This window comes from Dioscorea cayenensis, chromosome 7, assembly GCF_009730915.1.
Source record: "Dioscorea cayenensis subsp. rotundata cultivar TDr96_F1 chromosome 7, TDr96_F1_v2_PseudoChromosome.rev07_lg8_w22 25.fasta, whole genome shotgun sequence".
Lineage (NCBI taxonomy): Eukaryota > Viridiplantae > Streptophyta > Magnoliopsida > Dioscoreales > Dioscoreaceae > Dioscorea > Dioscorea cayenensis.
In genome coordinates, this window is record NC_052477.1 from 9339220 (window position 1) to 9347871 (window position 8652).

At 41.8% G+C, this 8652-nt stretch overlaps 1 non-coding gene across 1 annotated transcript; it reads right to left on the reverse strand.

Annotated features, from left to right (window-relative positions):
• Positions 1-7615: 7615 nt before the first annotated feature.
• LOC120266035 lies at positions 7616-7723 on the reverse strand. The gene has a single exon (XR_005537879.1). It is a non-coding gene; the product is annotated as a small nucleolar RNA R71 (small nucleolar RNA).
• Positions 7724-8652: the final 929 nt, after the last annotated feature.

Here is an 8652-nt window from a genome sequence, read left to right on the forward strand (position 1 = left end):
AGGTCAAAGGCGTAGTAGAACCGCTACTGACAAAAGTGTAGCAAATCTTTATGGCGATCTTGTTCCTGAGCCGAGAAACGGAGAAGCGAGAGAATCCACGAGGGTGTGGAAATTATCCATGACCGTGTGCACACACCTTTTCTATTGTTCTTGATTGTTATATGTTCACATAGCCAATGGCGGTTCACCTTAGTTGCAATGTTTGTATTCTTAAGTCTAGGAGAATTGTTAACATTGAATGTTTTCATGCTCTAGTTCTTGCTTGAATTTTTAGGAATTTTTGCCCGATTTACACTTAGTGCACTACTCACTCTTTGAACTCTATTGGAAACTCATGTTTGATGTTAAAGGGACTAGTTAGGTTTACTTCTTTTGCTAAATTGAAAAAAAAATGGAAAATGAAAAGAAGGAACAAAAAAGTTTTATTGTTATTTGTGTTTGTTGAGTGGAAAGAGCTACCACCTATGAAGTATGAAGCTAGTCTCACAAGTCGGATACTAGTTATGCCCTAATGAGAGAAAAGAGCTATCCCATAGGGATGAGTGAAAGCTACCACTTTCGGGTAGAAAGAGCTACCACCTCGAAGTGTGAAAGCCACCTTAGCGGCCGCTTTGGAAAGGGGCTACTTTAGAGGATGTGTGAAGCTACTACCATTGTTTAAAATTTTTTTATCACTTTTTATAGATAAATAAGTCCCTTGTACTTAGAACTTTGAGGAGTATAACTTGGGTTGTTTTGAGTGAGTTCACACACTTACGAAGTCGGGTTTGTTGTCCTTTTTGATTCAATTTTTTTAGCTAGAGCATTGATTTTTTTACGTATTTAGTGTTGAAATTTTTCCTTACTTGTAGAATGCTATCTTTGTATACTTTGGTGAACCTAAGGCCAAGCACTTTCAATATTTTTCTTCATTGATGCACAGAATGTTTAATTTTTGATTGAGGACAAGCAAAAGCTTAAGTGTGGGGGAGTTTGATAAGTGCTTGTGTGATACTGAATCTGAAGCATTCTTTCCTTATGTTGAGCATTACTTTTTCTCAGGGTTTTTACATTAATATGTGTGTTTTTTATGATACTTTTATGCAGGTATGGTTGTGAGGTGAGTATGAAGGAAATAGGCCAATATGGATCATAATGCACCTAGTTTTGGAGGAGATCTTGCTAAGGTTCAAGCGAAGACATAGGGACGGTGTGAGATGCTAGAGTGTGTGGCAACCTCCTCGCATTCGAGTGAGTACATCCATTTGGAGGGCACAAAAGGCGGTCACACTCGAGCATTCCGTCTTATGCATACAAGAACAGGAGCTCCACAAACATATATATCATTGAAGAAGCAAGTGATTCACGATGTGAACGTGTGCCCATTTGTGTTACCCCGATGAAAGTATGGAATTAGGAAGTTATTCAGGTCAAAGACTGTAGTAGAGCACTGCAGCAAAAGTGTAGCAAGTACTGTAGCAGCACTGTTCACAGCCGGCCGAGAAACCAGAGAAACAGAGAATCCACACGGGCGTGTGGAAATTATCCATGACCGTGTGGAAATTCTGTACGGGCGCGTGTATCGTCCACGCCCATGGAGTTGCCCGATTCCAGCACTATTTAAAGCCGATTCAGCCCCGATTTTGGTATTCTTTTCTCCACCTTTTCCCCAACTTGCGAGAGGGCTTCGGCTAGGGTTTTGAGGGGTATTGGCCAAGGTTTTGGAGAGGTTCTACGGCTCCGACATCGTGATTCCATTAGGAAGAAAGTTGGTAGGGGAGCTTCGATCGAGGAGTATCCTATACCGGACGAAGGAATCTTTGGAGGACGAGTAGAGAACTTTCCACAAAACCATCGACACGACCATCGAGGGGGTTTGTTTATGGATTCATTGCTTTTACATTTGATTTCTTTGATTGCACTTAGCTCCATGGAGAACTAAACCCCTAATGGGTACTTGGGTGATTGTGAATCCTAGGATGTATTACGCTTCATTGAACTTCTTTATTATGCTTTCAATAAATTGATGTTTATTGTGAGTTCCAACCTTGAATGCTTGATTGTATGAACATTTCCCCTAGAGTAACACTAGGGTTGAGAGTTCTTGTTGGTAACCTTGTGAGTGAGTGACACACCACGAGGCGTTAGACAAAAACTAGGTTGGAGAGGGTTGAGAGGGTGAGTCGAGAGGTACAGGAGCATCCCCTTTTCCCTCCGACGTGATAGATTCTACCTCCATTCCTCGAGTTCTTTGCGGCCATAATAGAGTGAATGGTCTAAGGGATGAACCTCCGCTGGGGCCTAGTTGCGCGTGCAATGTAGTGAAGCGTTGAGATGATCTTAGTATCTAGGGCTTAACTGTGGCTAGGGACCTTCCGCCTGGACGAAAGGGCTAGGTCTAAATCTAGGAAGAGATTTATCACTTGGAATCCCTAGAGCTCATTGAAACTCTATGCGAGTGTGAGGTGTTGAGATTGTTCGATTTCTCCTCCGGGACATGTATAGAGTTAGGCATAGTTGACCTTAGATTTGGGACTATGTATATAAGGATTTCCATGAATCACCATTGCATTGATTAGGAAGCATAATATAGAGTTCTTGCACTTGAAGCGATTATCCTAGGTGAAGGATCATCCGAGTACCCCATCTTTATCGATTGCCTTGCCTCCTCCTTACTTTTTGCTTTCTTACTTGTTGCTTTTTAATTTTCGAGAATTGGATCATTACCACACTTATCATTGTTGATACTCCACATAGCTAAGAATCGAATTAAGTGTCTTTACTCCCTACTCACTGTGGATTTGACCCCGCTCACCCGGGATTATTACTTTGACAAATCCGTGCACTTGCGGGATATACGCATGAGGGACACGAAATCGCTCGATCTCAACACCTCATACTGCTGCACGTTGCATGAAATTCTAGGGATTCCAAGTGTTAAATCCTATTCCTATGTGTAGATCGACCCTTTTTGTCCAAGCGAAGACCCCTAGTCACAATTAAAGCCCACGGATACTAAAAGTCAATTTAACGCTTCACTCTATTGATCGTGCAACTAAGCCCCGCTGAGTTCATCCTTTAGTTCTTCACTCTATTGTAGCTGCAAAGAACTCTAGAAATTGGCGGTAGGGATAAATCACACCCGAGTAGAAAGGGGACACTCCGCTACCTCTCGACTTACCCTCTTAACCCTCTCCAATCTAGTTTTTGTCTAATACTCATGGCGTGTCACCCCATCAACAAAGGTTACCAAGATGAACTCTCAACTCTAGTGTCACTCTAAGGGATAAATCATTAAATAAACTTTCAAGATTGAAACTCAATTAAAAATATCAATTAAGGAAGGCATAAAAAAAGGTCAACGAAACATTAACATCCTAGGGTTTACAAAATCCAAGTACCCACTAGGAAGTTTAGTTCTCCATGGAGCAAGATACAATTAATAATGAAATCGAAATTAAAAACAAGTAATCCATAGGAAAACCCCCTCGGTAGTCGTATCAATGGTCTTGTGGAGTAGCCCCGTCTTCTAAAAAGAATCCTTTGTCCTGCCTAGCGCACACCTCGCCGGATTGATGTCGATGAAAGCTCCCCCAATAACCTTCTTCCAACCGAAGTGTGGTGTCGAATCCGTAGAACTACGCCAAAGCCTCTCAAAAACCCTAACTAACAGCCTCTCAAAAGATGAAGAAAAGTTGGAGAGAAGGGTGAAAGATTCCTCTCAAAATTGGGCTGAACCGCGGCTTAAATAGGGCTGGAATCGAACATCCACACGCCCTTGTGGATTTTTCACACGGGCCCATGGAATTTCCACACCGGCATAGGAATTTTCCACACACCCGTATGGATTCTCTGGAAACCTGATCTTTAGCCGGCTGTGAACAGTAATTGCTACAGTATACTACTACAATGATTTGCTATAGTAACCTGCTAAAGTACTCCGCCAAAACACTCCCAATTCCACACTTTTCATCGAGGCAACATAAATGGGCACATGTTTATGCCGTAGATAGCAACTCTTCTTCAATCAAAGGGTTCATTGGTGAAGATCTTGCTATCAATGCACAAGTCGGGATACACAAATGTGACTGCCTTTGTACCTCTCCAACTCATTGTAATGACTTGAATACATGGAGGTTGGCACACATTCACACATCTCAGAGCCCCACTTGTGTCTTCACGTTTGTTCCTTCTAAGATTCCACCAAATAGTGCGTTCATGATCTACTTTTGGCTTCTTTTCTTAATATTTAGCTTCACAAGCCTACATGCGCAAAAGAACACAAATACACATGTATTCGCGCTTAAACATGATAAAAGTAATGCTCTTTGTAAGGAAAGAACACTTCGGATTCTTAACAGTCAAGCACTTATCAAACTCCCCCATACTTAAGCTTTTGCTTGTCCTCGAGCAAAAATAAAACATTGAAGCATAGAAGAAGGCAAAATTAAATGTGCTTGGCCTTAGGTTCACCAAAGCATACAAGGATAGCATTCTACAAGAAAGGGAACTTTCAACACTAAATATGAAAAATCAATGATCTAGCTAAAATTTGAATAAAAAAGGACAACAAACCCGCCATTGTGTAAGTGTGTGTAAACTCACTCAAGTAAACCCAATGTGTACTCCTCAAAGTTCTAAGTACAAGGGACTTATTTATCTACAAGCATAACAAAACAAAAGGATGGTACTAGCTTCACACATCCTCTAAGGTAGCCCTTTCCGAAGAGGCCGCTAAGGTGGCTTTCACACTTTCGAGGTGGTAGCTCTTTCTTTGGGGTGGTAACTTTCACTCATCCCATGAGATAGCTCTTTGTCTCATTAGGGCATAACTAGTATGCGACTTATGAGAGTAACTTCATACTTTATATGTGGTAACTCTTTCCACCCTCAATGCACAACTAAACAATCTATTTTTTCTTTTTTTTCGTTTTCCATTTTTTTCAGCAAAATAGAACAAGAAACAAAACTAATTAGTCCCTTAAACATCAAACTTGATTTTCCAAAAGAGTTTCATGAGTGAGTGGTGCACAAATATTAATCGGGCAAAAATTCCTAGAAATTCAAGTAAAAACTAAAGCATGAGAACATTCAATGTTAAAACTTCTCCTAAACTCAAGAATACAAACATTGCAACTAAGGTGAACCGCCATTGTCTACGTGAGCATGTATGTCAGTCAAAACTTGTGTAAAAGACACGTGCAAAGTAAACTCTCCCCTCCCTCCCCACACTTAAGATGTACATTGCCCTCAATGTACATATGCAAGTACAATAGAAAGTATAGCAATTAAGCAAATATGTGAGAGTGGGCAATTGAAACAATACTCTCCTGACTTCTAGTGTTGCGTTTGATGGAGCTAAATCCTTGGGAGTAAATTTCCAATGGGTTGTGAAACACACACAGCCCACATTGGCCATGTCCATGACTAGTTCTCAATTCCCTGATAAGGTTTTGTGTGATAAGAATACAAAGTGTTATTTCCTTATGATGAGCATTACTTTTATCAGGTTTTAACACTAATATGTGTGTATTTATGTTACTTTCATGCATATAGAGTTGTGAAGCCGAATCTTATTAAAAGAAGCCAATGTAGATCGTGAGTGCACCATTTGGAAGAAATCTTGAGAAGGTTCAAATGCGAAGACATAAGTCGGGTTCAAGATTCTAGAATGTGTGCCAACCTCCTTGTATGTAAGCTAGCACAATGATTTAGAGGGGCACAGAGGCAGTCACATTCTAAGTATTCCGGCTTGTGCATGTGTAACAAGATCTCCACCAACGCGGTCATTCATTGAAGAAACAAAGTGATCTACGACATAAACATGTGCCCGTTTACGTAACCTCGATGAAAGCATGGTTTCGGGAGTGTTTCGGATATGTATTATAGCAGGGCACTGTAGTAAAATACTGTAGGAGGTACTGTTCATGGCCGGCCGAAGAAGGAGTTATCCAGAGAAGCCACATGGGCGTGTGGAAATTCCACATGCCCGTGCGTTAATTCCACATGAGCCGTTTGAAATATTCACATGGGCGTGTCGATTCCCGGTTCCATCCTTATTTAAGGTCGATTTCAGCCCTATTTAAGGCCGATTTCAGCCCCGATTTCAGGATTCTTTTCTCCATCTTTTCCGCAACTTGAGAGAGGGCCACGGCTAGGGTTTTGAGAGGTATTGGCTAGAGATTGGGAGAGATTCTATGGCTCTGACATCGCACTCTGTTTGGAAGAATGTTAGTGGGAGAGTTTTCATCGGCACCGATCCGGCGTGGTGTATCCTAGACCGGAAAAGGACCCTTGGATGAGTAGAGGACTCTCCACAAGACCATCGTCATGACCATCGAGGGGGTTTTCTAGGGATTCTTTGTTTTTTACATTCTATTTCATTGATTGTAATTAGCTCCATGGAGAGCTAAACCGCCTAGAGGGTACTTTGATTGTGAACCCTAGGATGTAATTGTTTCTTTGAACCATTTTATTATGCTTCCATTAATTGATGTTTTTATTGAGTTCCAATCTTGAATGTATTCATTGTATGAATACTCCCTTAGAGTGACACTAGGATTGAGTGTTCTTGTTGGTAACCCTTGTGAGTGAGTGACACACCACGAGAGTTAGACAAAGCTATATTAGAGAGGGTTGAGAAGGTGAGTCGAGAGGTAGCGGAGCGTCCCCTTCCCCTCTGGTGTGATTTATTCTACCTCCAATCCCTTGAGTTCTTTGCGGTCATAGTAGATAGAATGGGCTAAGGGATGACCTTCCACTTGGGCTTAATTGCGAGTGCAATGGAATAAAGTGTTGAAGTGATTTTAGCATCTAGGGCTTAATTGTGACTAGGGACTTTCCGCCTGGACCAAAGGGTTAAGTCTAAATATAGGAAGATGATTTATCACTTGGAATCCCTAGAACTCATTGCAATTCTATACGAGTGCGAGCTTGTTAGATTGTTCAATTTCTCCTCTAGGACATGTATAGGGTTACGCACTGTTACCAGGGAGTAGACGTTTAGAGATACTTTGCACTTTGTTTTCTTAGCTATTCATTTATTTATTCTATTTCGCATCTTCTATTCTATCATCATTCTGATTTGTTTTCCTTTTTTGTGGAGCTCCAGGTTCATGACCCGAGGAAACCGTTCGATATTAATTGAAGGAAACCCTGAGCTCAAATGTACATGTAGAAGAAAACGGAAAGAGCCTGTACAAGAACAGTCTAATCTAGATGATTTGGAAGTTGAAGGGTCAGATAATATGGTGGAACAAAATGAGCAACAGAGGACATTATCCGATTATGTGAAACCTTCAGTATTGGGGACACAATTGATTATTGTGCGTGCCCGATTACTGCTCAGAACTTCAAGCTAAAGCTGGTATTCATCCACATGTTGCAGCAATCCACACAATTCAGTGGTTTGTCCAATGAGGATCCAAACAGTCATATAGAGAACTTTCTTGAGGTGTGTGATATGCTCAAGATAAACGGGGTGACGGATGATGTCGGCAAGTTAAAAGCCTTCCCATTTTCCTTAAAGGGGAGAGCAAAACAGTGGCTACACTCATTACCTAGAGCATCAATGACCACATGGGAGGAGATGGTAGAAGCTTTTCTTGCCCGATATTTCCCTCTCGGAAAATCTGCAAAGCTTAGAAATGAGATCTCATACTTTGTACAGTTGGAATTGGAGTCTCTATTTGAGACGCGGGAAAGGTTTCAAGGAGCTCTTGAGAAAGTGCCCGCAACACGGATTCTCATAGTGGATGATTGTTTAGACCTTTTATAATGGGTTGACTCCGAGCACAAGGCAACTCTTGGATGCGACAGCAAGAGGTACCTTAGGTAGCAAGTCCCCCGGTGAGGCCCGTCAACAAATTGAAGAAATGGGGTTAAATACCTACCAATGGAATGCTAGGGAGAAGAAGGAGGTGGCCAGGCTCCATGAGATAGATGCAGTAACTTCATTAGCGGCTCAAGTGGAATCATTGAGTAAGAAGTTTAGATGTTCTAACTTCTAATAGAGTGGCGGCCATGACTACTTGCACCGGGTGAGGTGGAAGACATGCTCCCTCTGATTGCCCAATCTCCATTGGTGATGCATCTACAGTTGAGAATATGGATTTTGTGGGTAATGCGATGAGAAATCAAGGGAATCCATATAGCAACACCTACAATCCGGGTTGGAAGAATCATCCCAATTTCTCGTGGATTAACCAAGTTCGATAAAAGGTCATGGGGCCACTGGGTGTCCAACAACAAGCCCCAAACATGGAGAATCGAGTTTCTAGTTTGGAGACCCGGATGACCGAGTTGGAGAAGGCCTTGACTAGATTCGTGCAATCATCGGATACAAGGCTTCAATTCACAACCACACCGCTTCTTTGCACAACCTTGAGAATCAAGTGGGGCAAATTGTGAAGTCTCTATTGGAGAGACCACAAGGAAGCTTGCCAAGCAATACCGAGACTAATCATAGAGAGCATGTGAAGGTGATCAGTTTGAGAAATTATCATCAGGTTGAAGGCATGTTTTACCAATGAACATGCACCCGAGGTCATTGAGGTTGAAGAGGGAACAAGCAAAGAGAAGGGGGTGGCACCCCCACCTTTCAAGCCAAGAATCCCTTATCACTCTAAGTTGAAGAATGACCAAGCAGATAAATAGTACAAGAAGTTCCTGAGC